Source organism: Hyperolius riggenbachi, chromosome 2 (assembly GCF_040937935.1).
Source record: "Hyperolius riggenbachi isolate aHypRig1 chromosome 2, aHypRig1.pri, whole genome shotgun sequence".
NCBI classification, from domain to species: Eukaryota; Metazoa; Chordata; class Amphibia; order Anura; family Hyperoliidae; genus Hyperolius; species Hyperolius riggenbachi.
The window spans coordinates 109,492,025-109,517,621 of NC_090647.1; the positions used below are offsets into that span (position 1 = coordinate 109,492,025).

The 25,597-nt window shown below is 43.0% G+C and overlaps 1 protein-coding gene and 1 long non-coding RNA gene across 4 annotated transcripts in view; one reads left to right on the forward strand and one right to left on the reverse strand.

Annotated features, from left to right (window-relative positions):
* LOC137545686 (uncharacterized) overlaps positions 1-25,597 on the reverse strand; it is a 64,262-nt gene that overhangs the window by 16,806 nt on the left and 21,859 nt on the right. The window lies entirely within an intron of this gene.
* Positions 18,115-25,597, forward strand: part of MAP3K12 (mitogen-activated protein kinase kinase kinase 12) — a 169,682-nt gene continuing 162,199 nt past the window's right edge. The window contains exon 1 of one of the 2 annotated variants that reach the window (XM_068267179.1): positions 18,115-18,375. The gene's annotated coding sequence lies outside the window, so the exon portion shown is untranslated. Of the gene's footprint in view, positions 18,376-19,815; positions 19,881-25,597 lie in introns of those variants that run through there. The other variant, XM_068267183.1, reaches the window with a different exon arrangement.

Below are 25,597 nucleotides of genomic sequence, written 5' to 3' on the forward strand. Positions count from 1 at the left end.
ACCAAACCTGGAAATGGGTGAAGTGAATATATAGGCAAAGGCAATGATGGGTCTGGGACCATAAGCATACACAGTACATTAGCAGGCTTTTTTTAGATAGAAGTAAAGAAATAACTCTGCTGACATAGAACTGGTTTTCTGACTAAAAAGAAGTCACGCAAAACTTGACCTGGATAATGTATTAGATGTGACTGGACACAAGGACCAAGTAACATGTTGGCAAACAACCTATCACAGGCAGCCTGCAAGATTATCTGTATAATCAAAAGGGTATCTGGTTATAACAACTGTGATAATATAAGAGTCACGGGTATAAAGGCAGATTTGAAATCAACAAGTAGTCCAGGCTTCAGGAAAAACAAATGGCATGACATTTACTGTAATAAATATACTCAATAATCTGGTGAATAGTCCAGTTAGCGGCAATCACAGACAGAATATGGTCAAGGGTGACAGATGCCACCACAAATGGAAATGGACCATACCACTGTCCTACCAGAAAGATAACTGGTGCATCAGCCACTATGCCCACCAAATGCCAAGGCAGCTGAACGAAAGAGCCCGGAACTAACTAAGTGCTAAGAAAAGGGCATTTCAGGGGCGAGGCCGCTGCACAGATAGCAGAATAGGAAAGCAGGGACATGCCACTGTGCTGCTGATAATCTCATTCATTGTCAATAGTGAAGTAAAGTGGCGCCGTTGACAGCAAATGGCATTCCTGCCCTGCAGTAGACAAATAGGCTGCATATATCAGGTAATGTTGCATGTTATTTTAACAATGCAGCGGTGGTCACCAAAGCATGACTGTAAGGTAAAGAGAATAAGTGTACAATCCAAGAGAGAAACAGAGGCCTTCTTATTGGGCCAACCAGATCTGTCCGTCTGCCCCAGCCAGTGCTAATTATTAACAAAATGGGGAATAGTTTTCATTTGAGACACACAATAAATGACAACACTCAGCAGATTACAGATCTTATACAAGAATTGGAAAAAGATAAATATTTCGGGGGCACACAACTTGAAAAAAAGATGAGAGGATCAGTTTCGCTCTCAAATCTCATGACCAGAGGATTTTCTGCAGTTCTTGTAATAGTACCTTTAATACTATATTTTTTTACAGTTCTGCAATGGTATTAGATACATTTAATAGTTAATGTGAACTTCTACGATATCTACACTGCAAAGATTTTAGCAAAATGTACTGTATAATGTGTAAAAGGCCAACAATTACTTAATCGTGTGCAAGAGGCCTTAGTCTGTTCTTCATGCCAACATGTTGCGTTTACCATGTTTTTATACAAGCACACAGGTCTTTCATGTATGTTTAGTTTCCCTGGGACTACCAAACTCTGTCCAACACGCTCACCTACTGACCCTAAGTGCAAACTACATGTACTGCACTCTGAACAACTCTAACTTCCCTCTGAACCCTGTAAACACCTGAACCAGTGAACGGACACTTTGCCCTGCTGGACGTGGAGTGGAGATCAGTTGACCCCCGGTCTTATTCACGTAGTGGGCTACAATGGTAACTCAGTGTTTAGCAAGCACCCAAGGGAGGGGATAATTGATGTGCTCCGACTTGCAGTGTCTCTGCACTCTCAGACACTCCAACAGCTCCTCCACAGTCAAGTCAGCACCATCCGCATACATCTGCATATGTAATAAGTGGTTTTCACTATAGTCCGCTCTATAGGGGTGTGTCATAGTAGCGTTAGGGTGGTGGTTTGTCTGCCTATCATGGGATGTTCTCATTTACATGTTAGAGGAGGCTGCAGTTTTCCTTACAGTCCGCCTGACCACTGCTTGTTTCTGATTGGCTGAAGGATCTTGCTTTTGATTGGTGCTGGGGTTTGGAGGTAACTGTCACAGACCGCAAGGGCCGGTCTGCGGACGGGTCAATCGATCGGCGTCAGAAATCCTCTCACACTGTCATTTTGCTCAACACGAAGCATAACCTGACTTCGCAATTTGATGAGCCAACTCGCGGAGGGAGCGTACAGACGCCAAAGGATTCACCACACACATACAATTCAAAGATCTGCCACCAAGCGGGTTACACAGCCCGCTACTGTAATAATACTAGTACTTCGAGAACGCTCTATTAACCCTTAGCAGTATGCAGGAACCTGGGTCAGATCTTTATATCTGGGCCGGGTTCTCGCATACGGGTTATAAAGGTATACTTCTGACTTCCGGTTCCGGCGCCCTGGAGGGAGGAAGCTAAAGTCGGAGCTCCCGCACCCGACCCCGAGCTGCACAGTTTCAAAGCCAGCTAAAGCGCCACTTTAACCAGCAAGGTTGAAACCTGTGGACGGGAGAACTTGGGAGACATCTCTATCCCCCGATGGATTGCTATCTCACGCGATCGGAAGCCAGGGAACACGCCGCCGCCACCCCCGCCAAGATGGCGCCGAAGGGAAGAGGAAAAGACTCCCGCCGCCAGTCACCGGCTCGCAAGCGCAACACAGCCGGCGACACGGACTGGACGGAAAACGCCAGCAACCAAGGCTGGGACTCTGACTCAGACGAGGCATCCGAGCGCGGTGAGTCGCATACGCAGTATGCAAAAATTGCAAAGGCAGTGGCCAGGCAGCTTAGGCCCGACCTGGAATCTATGATCCAAGCGGCTGTTACGCAGTCGCTAAAAAAAGTTCATAAGGATCTTCAGGCCCATGGCAATCGAATAAATCAGGCAGAGAAGAGAGTCTCTACATTAGAAGACGATCAGGCAGAGCAAAAAGTGTCCATTAAGTCACTGATAAAAGACAATAAAGAGATGCATGAGAAACTTCAGGACTTAGAAAATAGATCAAGATGCAGCAATCTGAGGGTGGTGGGACTGCCAGAGTCATACACAGCTGCAGCTTTACCTAAAATCAGTGCTGAAATCATTCCTGAGCTACTGGGCCTAGAGGGTCCTCACAAGGTTGAACGAGCTCATAGGGTTGGGCCCCCACAGACTGCAGAAAACAAAAAAGGCCCCCGGATAGTGATGGTGAAATACTTAGACTATGCGGAAAAGACAGCCATTATCAGAGCCTTTCGCCAAAATGGCCAACTGCTGGAATACGAAGGCCACAGGATAAGACTATTTAATGATTTCTCACTGGAGCTCTAAAATGCGACAAAAGTTGAATGCAGCTTGCTCAGAATGTGTGAGACGCAAGTGGAAGTTCACACTGCTGTACCCAGCAACTCTAAAGGCCACTGATGATAATGGGGAGACTCACACTTTCAAAACGGCACGTGAAGCGGAGGATTATTTTACAACACTAGCAAATCCTGAAGAGACATCTCAGGCGGGAGAGGCGATAACACACGAAGATACTTAAAAGATGCACTATAAACCTTGTTCTACCCACCTCTCTTTATATATCTAAGGCGCTGCTAATCATTTGCAATACTACTATACTGGTAAAGTTATAGAAATATATACCCTGATATGTTATGAAAAACCCTTTTCATGCAACGAAACTGATGCAACGAACGGGACTTGGAACTAAAACTGTTTTTTTTTTCTTTCTAGCTCTATCCCTCCCTATAGGGGAAGAAGTGAAGGCATGTTGATTTTTGTTTTTCTGTTCCTAATATTGATAATTTTAGGATACTTATCACTAAGATCATACCTTAAAAAATACAACCATGATAATTTAAGGTCCAGAAAAAGGGGGAGCTTCATCTGCACTGTTTGCAGATGCAAGGGGAAGTCACCGTCCTATGGGAACTGCCTGATGTACTTAAACATGTGTTTACCAATTAAATTGCGGAATCTTATCTCAACTGGCCTGGGTACTCTAGCACACTTTAGATGGGGCTACATTTTTGTAGCTGGAATGTGAAGGGACTCCGTTCCCCTCACAAAAGAAATATGGTGCTCCGCCACCTTAAGAAATTGAATACCGAAATAGCATTACTACAAGAAACACATTTAACAGAGACTCAATTTGCGTATATGAAAAAGCACTGGGTAGGACAAGTACTGGGTTCACCCTCGTGTGACAGGAAAGCTGGAGTTCTGGTGCTCATACATAAAAATTTTAAAGGAACACTGTGGACTATAAACCTGATACTAGGGGCAGATGGATAAGAGTCCGCATACAAGTAGGGAATGAGATTATCAATGTCCTAAATGTCTATGGTCCTAATGAGGACAATGACACACTTTTCAAAGAAATCACTGCTCTCATTGCAAGTGATATATCATCAAACTGGTTGATGGGGGGGGATTTCAATACTGTTGCGAACATCAAGGAAGACAGGTCAAAAATAAACAAACTAACCACGGCCTACCAAAATAAATCAGACAGACTAAATTCCTTTCTACAGGACACACAGTTAGTAGATGCCTGGCGCTTTACACATCCCTTTGATAGGTCTTACACCTTTTTTTCCACTCCACATGATGTCTGGACCAGATTGTACATGTTTCTAACCTCTACCAAAATCTCGCAGAGACTAGTAAACACCGATATAAAAGATATGGTCATATCGGATCATAGCCCAATAACGCTAGTTTTGAAAGAGGTGGTCCCGAGGGGTTCAGACATCATCTGGAGATTCCCGTCCCAACTATATCAAGATGAGCACTTCACAGGCCTCCTACAGCAATGGTGGTTAGACTTCCATGAAAATAATAAAGATCATACAATACAATCGGCGCTATACTGGGAAACAGCCAAAGTAGTGTTAAGGGGGAGAATTATCGCTTATATGGCAGGCCAGCGAAGAGAAGCTAACGAAAAATACCTAAAGGCAGTTAGGGGGGCCAGAGATGCATTGACAAACTTTCAAAGTCGGCCTAATCCAGAGAACAAAACTCAGTGGATCAAAAAGAAATTGGAAGCTGATCAATGGCTCAAAAACAAGGAAAGACTTAATGGAACCTACAAGGAAATTAGATTTCGTAGGTATGGGAACAAAATGAGCAAAATGCTGAGCAATATTATTAAGGGCTCCAAACCACCTACCAACATTCTTTCAATCTTAGATGAAACAGGTACTCAACAAACAGACCCACAAAAGATAAACGAAAGGTTCCAAAGATACTACGCTCAATTATACAGTGAGGATAATAATGATACATTGGCCACAAATTATAAGACATTGATTAAAGAGGGAAAGCTACCAACAATACCCGAACCTGATCTATTAACCCTTAATGCAGAAGTAACTCAAACGGAAATCATTAACACCATCAAAAACCTAAAAAACTACAAAGCACCAGGACTTGATGGGTTTTCAGCTGAATTTTTTAAAATGCTAAACACAGAAGTAGTTCCCCCCTTACAGAACATGTTTAATGACCTGCTTAAACAAGGTACAATGCCGACCTCAGCCAAGATGGCTCATATCAAATTAATTCCAAAGCAAGGTAAAGAACAAACGGACCCGGCAGCCTATAGGCCGATATCTCTCATAAATCAAGACATCAAAATTTTAACCAAGATTATGGCAGATAGGCTGGCGGGTCTAATGCATAAACTAGTTAGTAAGTCCCAAGCCGGTTTTATCAGGAACCGCTCTGCGGTTATGAACATACGTAAAGTTATTACGGTCCTTGACTATGTTAAAGCTTTCCCGAGCACAGCAAAGAGATTTGCTATTTTATTACTGGATGCCGAAAAAGCGTTCGATAATGTTCGCTGGCCATGGCTGAGGCAGGTTTTAAACCAGATGCAAATCACTGGCCCTTTTCAAAATCTAATAAGTGCGCTCCACGATGACCCATCTGCTCAAGTATACACTCCTGGCTTTCTATCAAAAAGGATATCACTACAGAAGGGCACCTGACAGGGATGCCCCTTATCCCCCCTGCTCTTTAACCTAGCCCTTGAACCCATGCTACGCATCTTACAAAACCAGATCACTGGTATCCCAATAGGCAACTCAGTAGTCTCCCAAGCCATCTTCGCAGACGACATGCTCTTATTCATGTCTAAGCCACACGAAGAACTAAAAATAGCGCTCAATATCATAAGTGAGATAGGTAAAGGGAGTGGCTTCAAAGTAAATTTAGACAAAAGTGAACTATTATATTTATCCACTCACACGGACCTTCCCACACTATTGATCTCGACTCCAATCCCTGTTAAACAGCAAGTAAAATACTTAGGCATCAAAATATCAAGAGACCCACACTCCCTGTATGATCTCAACTACAAAACACTATTTAAAGAAATCACCCAACTCCTACAGCGATGGGAAAACCTTCCTTTAAATTTAATGGGTAGAGGGACAATAATTAAATCAGTCTGCTTTGGAAAGCTGCTATTTCCCCTACAAACGATCCCACTACTTCTCAAGCACAGAGACATCAAACTAATAGAAAAAGCCTTTAATAAATTTCTCTGGAGAGGCCGCAAAGTCAGAATAGCGTATGCTAAACTACAACTACCCAAAGATCAAGGGGGCATAAATCTACCCAACATACGTACATATAACCTGGCATGTCTATCTAGGCAACTTTGACCTCGAAAGATCATTTATGGAACCCTGGGCCCCAATGGCAGTACTGCACACAGCATACAAACACCTCCCGCTGAGGCTCAAACATAGCAGAATGGTCAGGGATACGTGGGCAACCTGGAAGGCTATACGCATAGGATTTAAACAACCAACCAAAATTTCTAAATATATGCCCCTTTGGGGACATCCGGGATTCCCACCCAGTATATTACACAAAGGCTTTCTTGAGTGGGAAAATAAGGGCATCTCCAAGCTAGGTAACCTTTGGTACTTTAAAAGGAGCAGATGGTATACCTTTCTGGAGTTAAGAGCAATGTATGGGATCCCTAAGACACATTTTTATACTATGCACAATTAAAGTCCTATCTAGCAAAGCTTGTGGATGACATGGCTGGAGTAATGAACCTAAATGATTTTGATCATTTTTTGAATCCTCAAAGACCAAAAATATCTCTATCAGAAATACAGCAAAAAATAGCCGCTAGAAATACAAAGGGGAAAGTACACGCCAATTTCTCTTCATGGCTCAAAGATTTACCAATAGAAAATCTGAGCACAAACATTCTAGAAGGCAATAAACTCTTTCGTTCTTTAATTATAGACGAAGCCTGGCGAGAGTCTCATTTCAAAATGATACACAGAGCCAAATACGCCTTTAATATTAGGTACAAGAAGAAACCCCCTCATTACCAGCCACATTGTCCCAAGTGCACTTTACCAAATGCCTCTATGTATCACTGTCTTTGGGACTGCCCACCCATTAAAGTCTTCTGGAGCAAGGTCCAAAAGTACATCTTCTCCATCTGTAGGTATGATGTTAACCTGAGCCCACAACTATGCTTATTTAATTACGTCACACAACCTGACCTCTCACAGAGGAGGCAAATACAAGATTCTAGCCAAATTCCACACTGGGCCCATGTGGTCTTAATAGCATCCCGCAAAGTAATATATAATAAATGGATTTATCCAAGTTTACCCTCGGTGTGGGACGTGAAACAAGAGCTTTTACACATATTCCATCTAGACCACACTGAAACTTTAATGCACAAAGAGAAGTTTGTCTCACGCTTCTTCAAGACATGGAAGAGCTTTATTATGTACTCTTTTAAGAGACCAGAGATTATAGAAATTATGAAACCGTACCAGTACACAACGTGGTATGCTAAGAAAGACCTACTCGGAGAACTGGGTCAATTAAAAATATAGCTATAACACTAAAGCCTCATGCTATTCTGTCGGTTAAACAAAATCTGTATAAACACTTGATAAGATTACCCTCTAATTAGTAGGACGGTGACAGGGGGGAGGGAGAGGGGGGGTTTTCTGAGGGTTGGTGGGAGTTAGTTCTCCTTACAAGAGTTCAAAGACTACCGGATTATTAGTGGCTCTCAGAGCGAAGTAAATGCCTGTCAAATAATACTTTTGGACTCCAAAGGAGGATTGTTAAACTGAAAAACTAATAAAAAGTTGTTTAAAGGTACACTTCTATTACGGTAGCGGTTTCAGGAGATTAGGTACGTTTGTGTATATTCAGAACAGATTGTAACCATAACGATTTTTAAACGTTTTTATAACAAAGTTGCATTACATACATTTACAGAGATTAACACATAGGGCTTGATTCATAAAGCCGTGCTAACTGTTTAGCACGGGTGTGCTAAACAGTTAGCACGTGAAGTGCCGTTCGTGGACTTTTGCGCGCGCAAAGTGCCGCGATTCGTGCGATCGCGGACTTTTGTGCGCGCAAAAGTCCGCGAACGGCACTTCACGTGCTAACTGTTTAGCACACCCGTGCTTAACAGTTAGCACGGCTTTGTGAATCAAGCCCATAGACACATAGCTTAAAATAAAAGGGATAAAATTAGAAAGTTCTTACTTAGTTACGGCTGAGCAGTCCATTTGGAGAATGAAGAAAGAGTCCAGTTTAAATGAGCTTTAAGAGTCCTTGGAAAAATGCATGCGTTGGTCCCTCTGTGGAACGCATGCTCCAAGCTCTTCTTTAGCAGATGAAATGATGAAGGACAAAGGCGGAGTCTGCTGGCCCCATATTTATACAATCTTAGAATTGGGGCGGGATTACCTCCAAACTAGGTGGATGGAAGGCGAGGTTATCTCCTGGCAGCAAGGTAGCCGCCCCCAGAATTAAGAGCCAAAAAATGTAACCTTTATTAATCCTCTGTGTGACTCTGCCCCAGATTGGCGAATCGCAAATCTGAGACTATATTCATAAGCGGCTTGTGACCTTGTATCAAATGAGGCTACACATGCCTATTCTATCACATTCTGTCTGTGCAGGCTGAATAAAGCAGTTTCCCGACTGACCCCTGACCGTTGGGAAACTATAATTCGGATGAATGATAGAACTGCTTTATGGGTATCAGAAAATGTATTTTTTGTCTTTCCGTGACAAGCCTATTTTGAAATACAAATGCATTAAAGTTTCCTTTGTTTGAGTGTAAGGTTTTGGAGGGAGCTCTTATCTCAGCCAGTTCGATCTGGCTTTGGAGAGAGGGGCTGTGGCAGCAAATGGTTCTTCACAGGAGGCCGATCTACGTGTGAAATTCCTTGCTGACCTAACACAGGACATGGGGGAAGTTTCTGTACTCTACAATGCTCTCAGAGGAGGGGGGGGGGGGGGAAGAGAAAGGGAGAAAACACTCTGTCATTTTTTTAAAGCGAGAATGTCACGTCTACTGATGGCGCAATCGATGTGCGTCATCGGTGGGCGCAACATGCCATTTTATTCACCACAGTAACTATTTAAGAGCAATTTGTGTGCATTGCCAGTGTGATACTAATAATCTATACAGCTTGAGAAAGGTCTGTTGACTGAAACAGCGCTGCTGTCGCTGATTATGATGACTGTCATGCTGCCTTTTAATCAATAAAGAGCTTTAAGTACTACGGATGGTGCTGACTTGACTGTGGAGGCGTAGTGGGCCCCAGTGAGTGTATTTGCATAAGTTTGGTGGTGGACGCACGTGAGTTTGGAGGTCTATTTGGAGGTGATGAGATCCTGAGCGTTTGTACAGCGGAAAGAAAGACCTTCAAATTAAACTGGTCATGTGACCCATTTTTTTTCTTAAGGAATCCTGAAACAAGAGGCATTCGGGGGCTGCCATATTTACTTCCCTTTTGATCTACAAGCTTGTTCAGGGTCTATGTCTAAAAGTATTGGAGGCAGAGGGTCTGAAGGACTGCCAGGCAATGTGCATTGTTTAAAATTAAATAAATATGTCAGCCTCCATCAGGGGCATAACTAAAAATCACTCGGCCCACCTGCGAACATTTTTCACTCTCACTTCAGGTTCCCTTTAAATGTATTTAGTTACAGAAGGTAACATTAGGACACTCTCCTTACTGAGTTATCAGATGGTTTATATTAAGATCTGTGCCAGGAGCATCAACACTATTCTATATCAATACTTTTGCCTAACCCTAACCAGTGGTGTAGCTAAGGAGCTGTGGGCCCCGATGCAAGTTTTACAATGGGGCCTCCCCCAAGCACTCTATACATAACAATTGATACGCGCACCAAAATCTGCCAATGGCAACTACAGTGTCAGGGGTGCAAGAAGGGGATGGGAAACAGTTTGTTAATGATTACCACTATTCAAAGTGTCTATAGAAGTTATTATCATGAGTACAGGATAAATAGAGAGCTAATACTGTAGTTGAGGGAGGGCCCTAAGGGGGCGGTCTGGCCCAAGGGCCCCAATGTGGTAGCTACCTCTGCACCCCCTATTGCTACGCCTCTGACCCTAACTGATAAATCTAGACATTTGCAATATAATCCGAGGACACCTGCAAACAAGCAAAACCTCAGCGGACCTTCCTAACTCAGAACACTTTTGATTCCCAGCTAACGCTGACACTGTGGCCCATATACAATTCACTTTTTTTCCTGAGTTTTCTCCAAGGTGATATTTTCACACCTGTCAATAATATGCCTTTTAAAGAGACACTGAAGCGGAAAAAAAATATATGATATAATGAATTGGTTGTGTACTATGAATAATTACTAGAAGATTAGCAGCAAAGAAAATATTCTCATACTTTTATTTTCAGGTATATAGTGTTTTTTCTAACATTGCATCATTCTATAATATGTGCACATTACACAACACTCAGCATTCAAAATGAGTCTTTCAGAGCAGTCTGTGAAGTAATGACATCTCCTCTGGCAGAGGAAAAGTAAATAGTCCAGGAACAGTTGAGATAATAAAAGTCAGATAACAGCCCTCTCCACGACTAACTTAGTCGGAGAGCTTAATGGCTTGTTTGTATAGAGATAACAACTGGAGTTTCTCAACTCTTCAGGTAGCCATACACTGGTCGATTTGCCATTAGATCGACCAGCTGACAGATCCCTATCTGATCGAATCTGATCAGAGAGGGATCGTATGGCTGCCTTTACTGCAAACAGATTGTGAATCGATTTCAGCTTGAAACCGATCACAATCTGTGGAGCTGCCGCTGCCGCCTGTCCCCCCCCCCTCCCCCCCGCGCATACATTACCTGACGCTGGCTCCCGGGCATCTTCTCCACGCTGCACCTGCTCCATCCCGGCGATTCCTGTGTCCTGAGCGCCCTCTATTTGAACTTCCTGGTCACTGCAGTGACAGGAAGCGCCGGGATGGAGCGGGTGCAGCGCGGAGAAGATGCGGAGAAGACGCCCGGGAGCCAGCGTCAGGTAATGTATACCTGATCGGATCGGCCGCCGCTAGCGACTCGCTCCACACCCGCGGGTGATCGAGGGTAATTTCCCGCACGACGCGATCGACGGACCGATCCAATTTCGGGAGGAAATCGGATCGGCGGGTGCGTTTAGCGCGAACGATAGACAGCAGATTCGATCCCAGGATCGAATCTGCTGTCGAAACGGCCGCGAATCGGGCCAGTGTATGGCCACCTTTCCTGTACTGGAAACAATTAGACTGATGTATCTGATCTTAATGTTTTATTTCTTAGCTGTACTACACATACAAATCATAATATCATCATTTTTTTTTCGCTTCAGTGTCTCTTTAAGCCACTAGCAAGCAAGAAAAAAAACTCAAGATAATTTTGATAGTTCTTTTTCACCTAATTTTTGGTACTTTTTTCGATTACAAACTACTGAAAATGTATTTAAAAAAAAAAAAATTATCTTCCAGGAGAAAACTCAGGTGAAAAAGTTAATTCCATATGGGTCTGTGTTTATTTTTATTTGGAGGAGGGAGGGGTGTAGAACAAACATACCTTAACAGAACAATCCTAATATTTAGGCTTTTATCCCAGCAGTGGTGATGCGTTCTAGTGATGGCATATGGCGACACTCATGTTAAGTGGAGCAGGGAATATTTCTAGTGTGGACATAAAGATCAGGGTCATCAATCTTGGTGATGAGAAAAATCAATTTTCTCCTTTATGCTTGATTTCCCTGCTATACCTGGACATAACTTCAAAGATTAAAAGACAGAGAAGACATGTTTTGGCTGCGAAAGAGTTTCCCAAATGATCTTACTAAAACTTTCCCTTATAATAACATTATCTGCACTTTAAGGCTCCTTTCACACTATATACGTTGAGAACCTGAAAAATAGGATCGCAACAGCCTAACACTGTGATGGGACCCATACAGCACAGCATACAGTCCTCTGACGTTATGCAAGCACTGCCTGCCTTGGCCAATAACGCACACAGGCAGTGCACTGTTACAAATTTGGGACTTGCCGCACCACATCTCAAAACTACCAGTGCGAAAGCCGCCATTGAAATATAATTGCATGCTGTCTTGATTATTTTTTCTGGAGCCTTAGATGTTACATAATATGTACTACTGTATATGCTGAACATAATCCGGTGTGTATCTGAATCAGCTAGATGAGTATCTGAGACAGGATTTTAAGAAGGTCTGCTCATTTTTTCTAAAAAAAAAAAAAAAAAAAAAAAAAGTCAGTTACTCACCCATAGGAGGAAAGGCTATTCAACCAACTGGTCCATTATGCCTTCCGGGGTCCTTGGGAGCACAGCCAGGACAAGGTCCTCCATCACCCAAGGCTGAGACACCAAAATGTGCCCCTCCATCCCTCCCACCCCAGCCGTCACACACTGATTGCTATTAGACTAAGAGGTGCCCCAGAGCCCCCAACCCCTTAATCTCTAGTTATCTGGCTTGCAGTCACTGCCATGTATCCCCTTTTCTTATTTCTCTCTGCTTCAAACACAATAGCGGAATGATAGCTGAGTGAGTTGTGCACCCCTCCTACACTGCGCCCTGAGGCTGGAGCCTCTCTCGCCTCTGCCTTGGCCTGGCCCTGCCTGGGAGGCTTAAGAAGCATTCATGTCCCTGAATGCACATGTGCACATCCGCAATACCGAGTCTTCAGAAACAGGGAACTCGACTGCTTCCAAAGCCTTCCGAGTGCTCCTGGAGGTGGCAAGTTTGAACAGGGGACAGCACAGGAACGAAGCCACTAACAGAGGATTGTGAAGGCTCTAGTGTCTATGAGATCCAGAGCTTTCCCTCCTATAGGTCAGTAAGTATCTGCCTTTTATTTTATTTTTAAAGTTTCTTCAGTATTGCTTGGAACTAAATAAACTAAAATGCTAAGTATTTATTCTGTAATTATTATTTAATTAATTGTACCATTCCATTAATCACACCATAACCTGCACATTTCCAAATAATTGTTATCCTATGCTTCTCACTACTGTTTTACCATTTACCCCCTGCAGGTACTTACAAACAATAATTAGGATCTCAGTAAACACATAGCACAGAGGATAGCGTAAACATAGTAACACAAACATAGGCATCAAATGCAACATCTAATTACTGTGGAGTTAGTCTGGAGATCTATTGCTATTTTGTTTCAGCATCACCCTTTGCATCTTTATAACACTATTTCTGTTCATATTTCATGCAATGTGAGCCTGTTTGTGACTGATGGGTAGATGATCCAATGACCAAATGTTATTTCATCTCCTCAACCCTTCCTTCACGTCGGACTCATCTGCCTCTAAATCACTTAGGCCATTAACAATGCTGGCTGGCCATATCAAGTTACAAATGGCTAAGACCTTTGGGGCATTATAACATTACCCACTTTGCTCTTAGGTGACTGACAATTCCAATGGATCATCAGCAAGCAGCATCTTTCAAAGTTAACTGTGACAGACCTGTATCCTGTTACTTTCAGTGTCTTCACATATAGTGGAGCGCTGTGTTTGGGATGCACACTTTGTGCATAGTTTCTGGATTACTTGTTCGGATCATCAGTGGGGCATCTACAAAGTGTACTACAATATTATGCTGACTATACGTGTTTTAGCACATGGAAATCCATTGGTGGCCACCAGTGTTAGGTACTACGAGTAGCTACGATTACGTAGCTTCTCGTAATAGAAATTTAAATTAGATAGTGCTACCCACGGTGGGGGTGGGGGGGGGGGGCTTAGGGCTTGGGTAACTTACCTATGTCACCGCCTAAAGCTGATGCATTCCATCTGCAGTCCACATAACTCCACTACCTCCTCTTTTACACCCGGAATGCGGGGGCATAGGTAATTTAACCCCCTTCTGCTTCAGGCAGGGCCAATTTAAATTTTGATTATGAGTAGCTACGTACTCGTAGCTACTCATAGCACCCAACACCAGCAGCCACAGTAGTTACAATTGTTTTTTTTTTTATTTAATTTGACCAATCCGATCCAATTTTTTTGGTTGATCAGAAGTTTTGAAGAAATTGTGCGATTTAACACACTTGTGTGTGATACAATTTTGGGGAAAGAGATCATAAACGTTGAAAAAGCTGGTTGGGTAGAAAATTCTCCTGCATGGAAACAATTCAATCATAAACTTTTGTTCACTTTGCATTTTCCTAGTACTACATTTTCCACTGTGACATGTATCACCATATTCCGTCTCTGTACATCTATCAATATCTCATTTGATCAGCATTCTCTGTTTAGCATTATAAATACCACTGAACACCACAATGCTACTTACAACCTCACTTTACTTTGCTACAGACACTCAATGATTACTGTTTATTGGTATTCGTGCATCACTACAGTAATGGAAACCATCACCACAAGATCTTTATAAATTGCCAGCAAGAGCTCTGTAAGGAGAATCTAAAGTTGGTAGCGCGATGTTTGAAAGAAGTATGCGCATATGGCTGTTCATTGATGTATTCGTACCCAACTTCCTGTATGTTTACATGTTAACTCCCGGATGTGTCATAAATGTCACTTCTGGCACACTACATTTCCGGCTGCCTGCGCAAATTATCTAGCGATAATTCAGAAGTTTACAGTCCGGGTATATGTGTGGCATTGCTAGCGGCACTTTGCTTGCGTTGCAGTCTTCAATTATTGATCTTTCTTTGTTGAACGACTGCCATCTGAATGTGTGTACAGACCTAGCGTTTTAACACAAGTGGAATTGGGGCTATCAGAGGTCAATAAGATGTAGAAGTAATAGGTGAAACTTTATACCTGTGTGGGATACCATGCAAAGCTACTGGCTCCCACACCTCCAGCTTTATAGTGACGTTATATTATGATAATGCAAACTCTGACATCATTGGAACTCTACAAGCTGTAGAAACAGGTCAAAATGAGTCTGTGGCTGTCACATTTCCCCTGCTTGGTGTAGGTAGCCAGAGGTGCCCCCCCCCCCAGTATTAGGTAGCCAGACATACCCTCCTTATTAAGTAGCAAGAGGTGCCCCCAAGTACAGGTGCCCCTAAGTATTAGCTAGATTTACACCACCAGTATTAGGTAGCCAGAAAAGCCCCCCAAAATAAAATAAGGTAGGTACAGGTGCCCCCCAGTAATGGTTTTACCTCAGTATAGGTAGCTAGAGGTGTCCCTCACTTTAGGTAGCCAGTATTGTAGTACACCTAAGTTTTTGATAACCAGCAATAGTTTCCTAGTATAGGTAGCCAGAGCCCCCTTCCCTAATATTAGTTAGCCCCCTGTGTAGGAAGCAAGATGTGCCCCCAGTATTAGGTGTGTGTCGGAAGACGAAAAATTTCTCTGTGCTCCCAACAGAAGCAGCCAGATAAGAATGTCAAACCCTGCTGCAGATCACTGGATCACTGAAGTGGTAACACATGAATAATCAGGGCTTTTGCTCTGTACATCTTATCTCTAAGGCTGCTTCCACACAGGGACGTTACAGGCGCACGTTAGTGCAGCCTGTAACGCTCCCCCAACGCACAGCAATGTAACACAAGTGGGCTGTTCACACTGCCCACGTTGCGTTACATGTAACGCTGCACGTTCTGACGAAAGTGCAGCATACCATAGCGTTACAGCGGCTTAAGCCACGTTAGACTGTTTGCACATGCTCAGTCATGTTGGGGAGGAGCGGAGAGTGGCCAGGCACATGGCTAATTAATATTCACTGCATGTTGTGACGTGCAGTGTTTACTTCCTGGTGCGGCCGCTATGTGCGGCGATTGGCCGGCGGGACCACGTGATGCCGCATGCGTCCAAGAGTACGCATCACGGACGCCAGAGTGAGCTGCACAACGCGGCTCACTCTGACGTCCACATCGAAGAGCACCAGGCCTTGCGTTAGGTGCACGTTATGCGGCCTTAACGTAGCACCTAACGCACCGTCTTGGTGTGCAAGTAGCCTAATGCAAGAAGATAGGTATTTCTAGGCAGTCAATACTTCACAGACAGTACAGATGCCAGGCTTGCAAACAAGTTCATTGTGAGTGTCAACTTCTTGCTTGTGTGACGCTAACATTAGTTGGATTATATGGATTGTAACATACCAATAGGTTATAGGGCCCTTTTCCACTTGCAATCGCTAGCGTTTGCGCTAAATGCTAGCGATTGCGATTCAGCAAGTTGCTAATTTTTTTTCATCAATTGCAATTGCGATTTTGCTATGCAATGCACTGCATAGCAAAATCAGGGTGAAAATGGCTCGGAGCTGCGATCACGCTTTAGCAAAAATCGAATCGCGGTAGTGGAAATTAACTTCCGCGATTCCTATGTTATTTAGCAAACCCTAGCTATTTAAAAACTGCTAGCGATTTGCGATTTTGCAATTCAGCATCGCAATCGCCGCAAGTGGAAAAGGGCCCCTAGGTGTGCTTTAAAGGACAAGTGAAGTGAGAAGTACATAGAGACTGCCATATTTATTTCCTTTTAAACAATACCACTTGCCTGGCAGCCTTGCTGATTTATTTGACTGCAGTAGTGACTAAATAACACCAGAAACAAGCATGCAGCTAATCTTGTCAGATCTGACAATAATGTCAAAAACACCTGATCTGCTGCATGCTTGTTCAGGGTCTATGGCTGAAAGGCAGATGATTAGCAGGACAGCCAGGCAACTGGTATTGCTGAAAATGAAATAAAAATGACAGCCTCTATATCCCTCTCACTTAAGTTATGCTTTAAAGTGTCAAGCAAATAAAGAAAGCAGGAAAGCTGGCACTGCTGCAAGTGTTCAATTTATTGTAGCATTTGTAAAGTGCAAATGTGCAACATCTTTCAAAATTGCATGAAGTAAAGCACATACCCTTGTGAGAGGAGGCGTGGGTGGTGGTGGGTGCTGAGCACAGGATGCCTGACAGCCGTTTTGCGCTAAACAGCGCTTCTACGGAGGCAGTCTGCATGTTATGCCGCTGTAGTGTCAACCTTTTGCCTTCTTCTGTTTTTATGCTTTAAAGTGACCAGAGCTGAAAACAGTAAAAAGTTTTATACATACAGTACCTGGAGCTTCCTCCAGCCCCATCCGCTTGGATCGCTCCCACGCCACCGTCCTCCGCTGTCTGCTGCTCTGGTACCTGGTCCCGTCACTTCTGTCAGTCGGCTCCAGTCTACGCAGGAGAAGTGCGCCCTCTACGTATCTCTCTGGCGGCTGCAGGAGAGATACGCAAACAGCGCACTTCACTTGCGTTAGACTGGCCGCGACTGGCTGAAATGACGGGACCCGGTACCGGAGCTGCAGACAGCGGAGGGCAGCGGCGTGGGAGCGATCCGAGCGGATGGGGCTGGAGGAAGCCCCAGGTATGTATAACTATTTTTACTTACTGTTTTAAGCTCTGAGTCCCTTTAAACCTCTGATTCAAGATCAGGGATGTTCAATGAGATCCACATACTGCTGAGTTGATGCAAATTTTCTGTAAACGTATGCAGCTTGAAAACAGACCAATCAGATGATTCTACTGCATCATTTGATTGGAGCCATTTTAAGCTGCACACATTTACGGTACATAAATTTAGCATGGAACTATTTCATCAACTCAGAATTATTTGCATCTCAATGATGATCCTTATTCTATATCCATGTCTGTCCTTTCAGAGACCTAAAGGAATGCTTTTCATACTCAGTAACCTGAAGTGAGGCATTATGGGAGTATACAAGAAGGTAGATGTTTACAAATACCTTTGGGAAGGCAATACTGTAGTTTGGCTCAACAGATGATTAGAGAGGTTAGCTGTGAGCTGTGCTGCTGTCCTTGGTGCTGAACGGGGTTAATCTGCTGCCTTGAAGCACTCTGGTGCTGATCTCAGGGCGTGACTGACCTCCGTTGGGATGCGATGAGAAATGGGAGGACCGTCGTCTGCAGCCCTCCTCTTTCTTCATCAACAGGATTCATCCTCCTCCTTCATCCACCCACCCCCATAGCATCGGAGCAGTGCACCACTGGGCTCCATCAGTCCTTCCGAGGGGAAGAATTAAAGGGTCTCAAGGCTCATCTTCCCCCATCCCCCTTCATACCTCGCTCACTTCCTCTGTCTCGCAGAGACTACAATTAGCCAGATGGGGACTATGCAGAAGCTGTGACAGGAGGCCCTGGGGACCGCAGCCTCCTGCACTATTGTGTAGACAGAGAAACGAGGAGAGGACCAGGAGACAGATAGACGCTGCGGACTGCTGTGATTAAGGTATGGTGAAGATGCAAGGATGCTGCATTCTCCCCGCTGCCCTGTGTACGTGCAATGCCATCTGCCTCCATATATTTACATTGTAGCGCTTTGCTATGATGTGTCTCTTCTGCATTGCATGCCTGTGGGACAAATATAAGGAATGGTTTGTCTGTAGAGATGATATTTTCTCGGTGGTCGCTAACATATGCTCGTGTGTTGCTAAAAAGCCAGGAGTGTGTAGTATTGTGTGGCTTGGCAGCTGGAGTGATAGGCCTTTTCTCCAGGGATGACTGTGTAGGTCTTGCTGCTGATCAGATGCATTGTCAAAGCAAAACCCTTCTGTTTTCTACCCTTCAAATATATAATATGCAGCTGAACATTAGCTCTGTACAAAACAGCCTTTCCTAATGGAAGATCAGAAGAAGATAGATCAGTTCTCCTGCCATATCTGGAAGACATAACCTCCCTGATACACCTATACTTCTGTGCTCATTATGTAATGGTATTAAGGCTATATTTTTAGTACCTATGTCCTCAGTAGGGGTACCCCAGGGGTACTTCTGATGGGTCCAGGGGGTACTTCTGATGGGTTCAGGGGGTACTTCTTATGGCTCCATTTAGTTAAGTATAAAAAATTTAGAATGAAAATCCTATATAAGCAACAACACCAAATTAGTACTTTAGCTAATTAAAAGCAATAGTAATTGCTTGGAAATTGTTTAGAGACAATTGCTGTGTACTACTGTTAAATATATCATTGTCAAGGGTACTTAAGATAATCTCTTCTATATCAAGGGGTACTTGGTGAGCTCAGACATCCAAAAGGGGTACATATCAAAATAATGTTGAGAAACACTGGTTTAGTACATAGCAGATATTTTAGGTAACAAGGTACAGTAGATACAACAAAATGGACTCAGGCTTCAGTCAGCACCAAAATGGAAGACTGGCAGCAGTAAGCTGCTAAATCTACTGGATGTCTGATGGGCTAAGTTCATTTACATTGGGAAAGACAAATAAGTAAATTTTTGTAGCATTTTTGATACAAACTAGCTATGGCAAGTTGCAATCAAGATCATATGGAAATATTGGCAAATACTTATATGCATGATTAGGCTACCAGCCACAGTTTGCACTGCTTTGTTATCTATAATACAAATTACAACAATCCATACATACAAGTCCCCAGACCCAACATGATTAACTGTTAAATTGTACAAAATCATCTTCAACCTCATCCTTTACTTCTGCTTTGCAGTTCTGGGATTGGCCATGAAGGGGCATTAGAGGCTCATTCTTAAAAGAGGGGGTGTGGCATGACGCTACATCTACGCACATCACAATGATGGCTGTGTGATGCACATAGGTGTGTGTGTCCAGGCAATCACGTGTGTGCCTTTGTATGAAGGCATGCGGGTCCATGCTTGCATGTGTGTCCCTTTGTATGAAGGCATGTCTGCACGTGGTACAGTATGGGGCTCACGTCTGGCATTCTGATCGTCTGTATGTGACTAGATAAAAAGGTAGGGGATTAATCCGAATCGATTTACTGTTGTTTTAGAGAAAGGTCGTTTAGTTAGAAGATACCATCAGATGCATGTTTGTGTTTCAATGGTTATTTCCCATTATTTTCAATGAAAATTTTTGAAAGCAGAAAAAGGTAGGGTGTCTGCATAGGGTTAATGATCAACAGATTTGGCAACGTTTCATAGGGATGCACGCTGAAGTATGACCCTGAACAATGCAAACACTGCAGTAACTTATGTCAACCCAAGATCCTATTTTATTGATAAGACTACATAGAAAGGAAACCCTGATAGTTGCTATCTTTGGTGCACTTTACATCTTTTAAAACTGCCTTACTGGATAAATCCCTTCATGCATGCAAAGTATACCTACACTAACACTAAATGACAAATATAATGGTGTATTTGTATTAACAATCTGTTACTAAAGGCAAACAAAATGACATGATTGTTTATGTGCTTTTGCGTTGCTTTATTAGTGCATTTCAAGTATTTTGTAATCACATTTGACAGTTGCATTGCATTGTTTCATATGTAAAATCTTTTTGCAGATTATTGCGTCTAAGCCCATCCTTACTGACATGTGATTTTTATTGATTGTGTCTCAATAAAGAGCAATTTTTTCAAGAGCGGTGCTGCTGATCTCAACTTTCTCGTATTGGTGACCCTTGGGCATCAGGGTCATATCAGCTTTAGCACACTTCCATCTCCATTGGAGTGCTTGGTCTAACGCTTTGTGAATCCAGATTATTAAGGAAATATTTGTATGCAGGGGCGTAACTATAGGGGAGCAGCCCCTACAATGGCAGGGGGGCCCAGAGTTGTGAGGGGCCCCGAGCTACTATCCTTCCATACTGGGGACCATCCACCAGATTATGTGTTTCTGTGGCTATATTTGATAGGAGTGTGAAGATCACGATGGCCATGCTTGGTTTATGACCCTAGTAAGATGGGCCTCAGGCCCCGAAGGGCAGAAGGAAAGACAAGGGAAGGGGTATGAACAGCGAGGGGCCCTATCAAAGTTCTGCTAGGGAACCCCATGAATTGTAGTTACGCTATTGTATGCATTTATGTAATTATTGTGAATTGATTTGTTTTTACACAGTAAGATCTATTAGATTTGTCCCATGTACAGAGATGATACAGAGATGAGGTTCTTTACCTCGACTCATTGTCCGTTTTTCTGCTCTACACAAACCAGATGTAGCATTAGTTTGAACCAGAACTTTGTACAGGGCTAATCAAATCCGATTATCGTATATTGAGAAACAGGAATTTGCATTATCAGCAGATTGGATCACTTTGATTGAATCTATTAACTTCCATTTTATTTCCCCACACTATGATCTACAGTGGCAGACAGTTTTGATCAACATATGTTTTTGACTGCATCGAGCATTGTAGACTTAGCAAGGCAGCAGTTTTATACATTTTTAATTCGATTTCTGCTGAAATTTGATTTCAAGTAGTAACAGCCATTTGTGATATGGTGCTGTTATTGATCGATGTATGGATGGGTTTTGTAAAGTAATATTTAAGGGCATTCAGTGTTCACCTCTGGTGATGGTCATGTCTAGTAGAAATCATGAAGAAGCATGTGATCAGTTTGGTCAGGTGATACATATACAAGTCTCTGATTTGCTTGTTATGATCATATGCCAAAGTAGAATGTAGAGTCAAAGCATATCAGAGCTTTGCAAATCTATCAGCTGATCAAACAAATCACATGCTTCTGTTTGAATTCTCCTAGACAGGACCATCACTACTCACCTTAAACATCCAATCGTGTGCAAGGTTACAATTCATCCAATCATTTTAGTGGATCTTCTCTTTAAAGGACAGTTTAAGTGAGAGGTATATGGAGGCTGCCATATTAATTTCCTTTTAAGCAATACCAGTTGCCTGGTAGCTCTTCTGGTCTATTTGGCTGTAGTAGTGTCTGAATCACTCCAGAAACAAGCATGCAACTAATCTTGTCAGATCTGACAATAATGTCGGAAACACCTGATCTGCTGCATGCTTGTTCAGGGTCTAAGGCTAAAAGTATTATAAGCAGAGGATCAGCAGCATAGCCAGGTAACTGGTATTGCTTAAAAGAAAATAAATATGGCAGCCTCCATGTACCTTTCACTTTATTTGCCCTTTAAGACCTGTCAATAGTTTACTATATGATACTTATGAGTCTTTTCTAAATGATTGCACTTCTTAGTTAGATTGAAAATATGGCTCTAGTATCATATCCCAAACCTCATAAAATGTTTATTGCACAAAGAGAACTTGTAGGCCACATTCCTACATATAGATTTAAATGTTAAATATATCTTGTTATTTGTTTTCTAAAATGACTGTTATTTGGTATGGTAGTGTCAGATTGTTCTCAGAAAAGGCACTTCAAATTCTCAGTTACATTTCTATCACAGTTTTACATAGAAATAAAGGGGTCAATTTTCAATAAAACTTTAAAAAATAAAGTACAATAAGGCTCTGAAGGGCAGATAACAATGTTTAAAGGAAAGCGGGACAATTCAGAAATTGCGCTACCAGCAAAAAGAGATCATTAGGTAAAAATGGTCTTCTCCAGTAGTGTTTATTTACAGGTAGATCTCTGGTGGTTTTGTTTTGAGCTGCAGAGAAGCTCAGTGTCGAGGTATCAGACTTTTGCACAACATAGGGAATACTTTTGCTTACAGTGGTGTACTGTATAACACTCTTACCTTGCAGTGCTGGGTCCCCGGCACTATCTGCACAGAGTTTGTATATTCTCCCCAGTGTCTGCGTGGGTTTTGTTTGGGCACCTTGGTTTCCTCCCACATCCCAAAAACACACATGTAGCTTGTCTTGATCGAATGTGTGTCTTCATCTCTATGGAGTAACGACTCCTTGTATCACTACTGTAGGGTAGGGTTAAGGAAAGTAGGGATGAGCAGTAACGCATTTTGTCAGGTCTTGTTTTATATAAGGTTATTGTTAGTTATTGGATTAAGTTTAAAGCCTGTCACAGGAGCCCTAGTGGCTGACCGCAATTGGCCTTCTAAGCGGTGCCAGCGCACAGATCGTGCGAACTCTGGTCGCAGTCAATGCGCAGGAACCGCTAAGAATTAGCCGCAGACAAACCAGAAGGGAGCCTGTGAGATACGGGTAATTACAACGTACACACGATTCCACGGTATCTGCCACCACCACTGGTATGGGCCAGTGGACCCGATTTACTGACTGACTAGTCCTGCGAATAAAACGGTTAAACACACGGTATTCTGTCTAGCCAACAACAAACAAACAGTAGCGTATCTTCAGAGACCCGGGATCAGTTCTGTGTGTGCTGATAAGCAGGGTAGCGGACAGTGAATGACTTGGAGAAAGTCGTTTATTCACGCAATATAAATAATTAATATATACAGACAATTATTAAAATCACAATTATTAAGACAGTAATAGCCAGTATGAAATAAAAAGGGAGAAAATACTTATGGTTTGTGGAAATATGTCCTTTTGTGGGAAAATCATAAAGTTCAAGCAAAACGGTTTCAAGTTCTTAAAGCTCTTGGTGTCAATCAAAGTTCAGCAGAATTCTTTGTTCCAGGTTACAGAAGATGCCAATCAAGATGGCCGCTAGCACATGTGTCCTTTGTTTCAGATGGGTCAGCAAAATGGCCACCAGCCCTATGTCCTCTGGCTGGCCGCAGGATGTTCTCAGATGGATGTAATGGGAGGACTCGCAGCCCGCCTGCTGGCCAGGTGCTTTTGATGAAGCTGGTTTGGGGGTGTGGCAATGCCGGCCCCTCTGAGTCACCAACCAATGCCAGTCCATTCCCTCTGAGAGATTTTAGGGCTAAACTTATGAAATGCTGTAACTCCTGAACCATACACGTTATATTTAGGGGGGGGGGGGTAACAGCTTCATACTTGGTGGAAAATACAGATTAATATGATATCCGACATGGCTAGTGCAGCAGATCTGGGTCCTGGGTAGATTCATACCTGGGTTGTAGGGGCCCCGGGCCCCTCTTGACTGGTATCAAGAGATCCAGCATGACCCTACGGATCCAATGATACCGCTCTCATAACCACCCTATTTATTGTATTCTGTAAATGGGCAAAAGATTATATAGTACATTCATTTCTTCCTGCTAAGGCTGGAGCCAGGCTGACTGGAGTCCAGCTGTGTCGGCTTCTTGGGATCTTCCTCTATGAAAGGCCCTGTTGGCTCCTTCAATTAACATCTGAATGTGAGATCAGCTTAGACAAACTTTGAGTTTACACCTCTGGCTTAATCAGCAGTCACAGGGCCAGTCTTCCTGCCAGCTGCTAACAGGGGAATTGTGCCTTCTACAGGGAATATGTCCAAGCTAATTAACACCTCCCCCCAGGCTTTTACTCAGCTAAGACAGATCCCCCAGTTGTTCCTAGGTAGAGGGATACTACACATCAAATCTTGGTTCTATTGATCTGAAGCGCAATCGATGCAGAGAATCGAGTGCGATCGCTTTTTCTTCACGGGCGGTTCCAGGACGCGTCTGCGGCCCCGCAACCGTCCGTGACAAAGCCCAAAAAATCCTGGGGAAAAAAACCATGGCAAATTCTAACAGCAATGGAGACGTTAAGTGAATATCAACAGTTTTGGAAATGATGTCTTTTTCATGGGCCAAATGTGCTACCTGTCCTCTTTGGATTCAGCTGCTGTCATTAAGGTGTGATCTTGTGACACCCAAAGTAAAAACATAGATAGTGAAACTAATATATGAAATAGGAACCTTTGCAATTGCTTTGGATTAATTAGCGTCTGACACTTTCACCAATATTCTAATGGTGTGAGATTTTGAATTTGGGGTTCTCATAAGGGCTGGTTCAGACGGGCGTTTTTGTGGCGTTTAACGCGGCGTTTCAGACGCAGCGTTTTTTGGGATCTACTGCCATACCATGCAAGTGAAAGGGAGTGTTTAGAGCTGGCTTTTGCAGGCTTTTATGAAAGCCTGGCGGTAGATCCCGGCGTTGCGTCTAGTCTCGAAAGCAACATGCTGCTTTCAGAGGCGGTAAACGCCAGGAAACTATAGCAGAGACCAGAACTGCTAGCCTTGAATGCTTCCCAAAAGCCTTCAAAAGTTAGCTTTTAAATGCTGGCGTTTGAATGCAATGCCAAGCGAAAGCTCAGCAGACGCCCGTGTGAACCAGCCCTAAGCTGTAAGCCATAATCATCAAAATGATAGCAAATAAAGGGTTGAAATATCTCGCTTTGCATGCATTGAGTCTTTTTCATATATTAGTTTCACCTTTTAAGTTGAATTACTGAAATAAATTAACTTTTGCACGATACTCAAATTTTTCTAGTTTCACTTGTAGTCTTATCACTAACTGTTCTTCAGCGAGGCTCACAATCTAGTCCCCACCATAGTCCATCATAGTCTAGGGCCATTTTAGAGAAAAGCCAATTAACTTATCTGTATATTTTTGGGGTGCGTGAGGAAACCAGATTGCCTGGAGGAAACCCACGCAGGGGAGAACATACAAACTCCCAGCAAATAGTGCCTGACCAGGATTCGAACTGGGATCCCAGCGCTGCAAGGCTAGAGTGTTATCACCACTGTCTGGATCATTTAAAGCTGTATATGCAGTGCATAAATCTGCATCCTATACAAAGTCTGTTTGTTTTGATGATCTTGCCTGAGTAATGCTTTTTTTTCTGTTGATGTGAAGTGATGACACCGTGTCTAGTGTAT